The sequence below is a fragment of the Blastomyces gilchristii genome (genome assembly GCF_000003855.2).
Source record: "Blastomyces gilchristii SLH14081 genomic scaffold supercont1.4, whole genome shotgun sequence".
Lineage (NCBI taxonomy): Eukaryota > Fungi > Ascomycota > Eurotiomycetes > Onygenales > Ajellomycetaceae > Blastomyces > Blastomyces gilchristii.
In genome coordinates, this window is record NW_003101679.1 from 2,185,287 (window position 1) to 2,188,518 (window position 3,232).

The following is a 3,232-nucleotide window of genomic DNA, read 5'->3' on the forward strand; positions in this document are numbered from 1 at the left end:
AGAGTTCAGAGTCTTATTCTTTTAAACAGTGTATAATTGTGAGAAGTTTCTTATCATAGATCTTATAATTGCATTCAGTGAGACTCAGTTTCTTAGATATGAAGATATATAATTGTAGAACATCTTTATCATCATATTATAATATTACTTCTTCTATCACATAGCTAGAGAAATCAGCTTCAATAACTATCTCATGATCAGAATTAAATATTATCAGTAGAGAGATATTAATAAACATCTTCTTTATCTGTATAAATACAGCTTTGACATTCACTAATCATTGAAATACTGAGTCTTTCTTAGTAAGGTCTGTAAGTGATCTCATGATATCTGAGAAGTATTGTATGAATTGCTGATAGAAGTTAGTAAATCTGATAAAGCTTTGTACATCTTTCACAGTATACAGAGCTTTTCATTCAAGAATGATGAAAACTTTCTCAGAATTCATTTGAATCTTCTTATCAGCTTCTATAATAAAACTCAGATACTTGATACTCTTGACTTTAAAATTATACTTATCAATATCTATCAGTAGTTCTGCTTCTTGTAGCTGTTGTAATATCTTTTGTACATACTCTTGATATTCTTTTCTGAATTTATTGATGAAGATGAGAATGTCATCTAGATAAGCAGATACAAACTTATTAAGAAAATCTCAGAGTACTCAGTTGATATACTTCTAAAATGTACTGAAAATATTAGTCAGTTCAAAGAGTGTGACTATTCATTTAAAGAGGTCATAACATGTTTGAAATACTGTATATCATTCATCTTCTTCAGTGATACAAATCTTATGAAATATGATGATGATATCTAGTTTTATAAATCATTGAGCTTATCTGATTCATGCTAGGGTTTCATTGATGACAGATAAAAGATATCAATCTTTCTTTGTCAATCTGTTCAGATCTCAGTAGTTCACACAGAATCAGACTTCTTCATCTGGTTTCTTTACAAAGAGAATAGAGACTGTGATGAAAGAGTTACTAATGCATATAAATTCTTTATTCAACAGATCATTGAGTGTCCTTCAAAGAAGAAGGAGTTCATCTTAGAACATGTTATAAAGAGAGTCTCATGACAGTTCAGAGTTCTTATCATTCTTTTTCTCTAACTTGATACTGTGATTCACTCTGAGATCTTGTAGAGAGAGTATGTTTATAATATTATCTTATCAGAAGATATCTAGATATTCATGATATTATTGAGAGAGTTTTATATGAGAATCTGTTATTGTAATACAGGATAATTTTTCTAAAGTCTTTTTAATATTGATCAGACTGATAGAATAGATTGATACATAGTTCTGCTATTAATGATTCTTTCAGTGAGTTCTTTTTCTGAGTATTTTATAGATGTTGACAGAGATCTGTGTCAGATTAATAGTCTTGTGAATATCATCTTCATGAATTCTATCATTGTTAGAGAATATCAAGCTTCTGTTTTAAGCATTCAATAAGATGCCTTGTTCAGATAGCTAGGCAAGTTCTAACATAAGATTATAATCAAGATTATCAACTTCATATACATAGGTATCTTCACATTGATGTTCTCTCACATCTATGATCAGCTTCATCATGTAATGAGTACAAATGTCTTTTGAATCATCAAATCCTGTGAGGAGTTGAGGTTTTAATAAAGAGATACACTGAAGGTTATAATGTCTTACAACTGAAGATTTTATCATTGTATAGTAACATAGACTGCTGTCTATCATAGCTTTCATATTATACATGTTATCAATCACAGTAGATATAAGAATTATATTCATTGTTATCTTCTCTTCAAATTGTTGTTATCTGATCTCTTCAAGCTTCTGTTTACAAATTTGAACAGAAGCTAATCTTTTCCCTGTTTCATCAGAGTATTCTCATAGTTATCTTCTGAATCTTTCTCTAATGTAATGTGGTTGATGTGAACAGGCACTGATTCATTCTTTGAATGAGAAGATGCTGATCTTTCTCTCAAGTATGAAGATATATAGATTGATCAGCAGTTGAAAGCAATGTGTTCTGATTAGTTACAGTTGATATACACTTCATGTTAATATCAATCAGTGACTTCTTCAGAAGTGATCTCAGGGACTCAGAAGTCTGTCTGAATGATAAAGACTCTTGCTTATGTATAGATATTTAAGTCTACTCAATTCATGGCATCTGCATCATTGTTATTTCTCAGTGTGAGTGTATAAGTCACTGAAGTGTAACATCTTCTACTACTGTTCTGTATATTCTTGAGTTTGATAAGATGATTATTCATTATTCAGAGCTGTATGCAGAAGTCTTTATAAGTCTGATCTTCATCTGCACTTACAAGAGTCTGTAAGAGTTTGAAAGTTAATATCTTCTTAAGCATGCTAATCTTCATTCAATTCTCTCAAGATTGATCATCTGCTTCTAGAATCTTGATGTTAAAGTCAGGAATAAATGTTGTAAGAGAAGTGTTTCTCTGTTGAGTGCTCTGTAATCAATCTAATGCTTTCTGTTGCATGGCAGTATCTCAGAACAGAATATCAAGATATTTCATGATATTGTCAGGTGTTTACAATGCTGATTCACATGCTTTCATTCATAAATGAAACTTCTGTTTCATGCGATCTTTCAATCATTCATTGATATATTAATCTTGATTAATTAATGAACTGATGACATCTTCATCTATACTCAGTTTCATGCGCATTTCCATTCTTCATGATGAGTAGAGAGTGAGATTGAAAGCATTGAAATATGTGAGAGCATCTAAGTGTTCTTTCAGTGCTTTTGTATTTGATTCTGTAGATGTTGAAATTATGTGAGTTAATTGTTGAATCTCTGTGTATTGAAGTTATTAAGTCATGTGTATATCTGCTATCTGTTACTGTTGTAATTTCAACATTACTTGAAGCCACTGTGACATTGTGTCTATACTCATGTTTGAGAGTTTCATATTCTCATTAGACATGATTATATTGATTGTCAGATGTGTAATTGTATTCTCATATGTCTGAGTGTCAGAACTCTCAGGTCTTTCACTGATATTCTCTTGTAAGATCTTGTTACAGGGCCAGAGTGACTGATGAGCAAGCTTCTATCTGAGAACTCAATATCTGCTTAACTGTGTTTTCTCTTTCTTACATGTCATTACATGTTCAGATATCTCTTGATGAATAATTGTTTCTGATAAGGAGATAATGCATGAATAATTGTTTCCTAATAAGAAGACAATGAACATTTTTATAGTGTAAGAGGCCTAC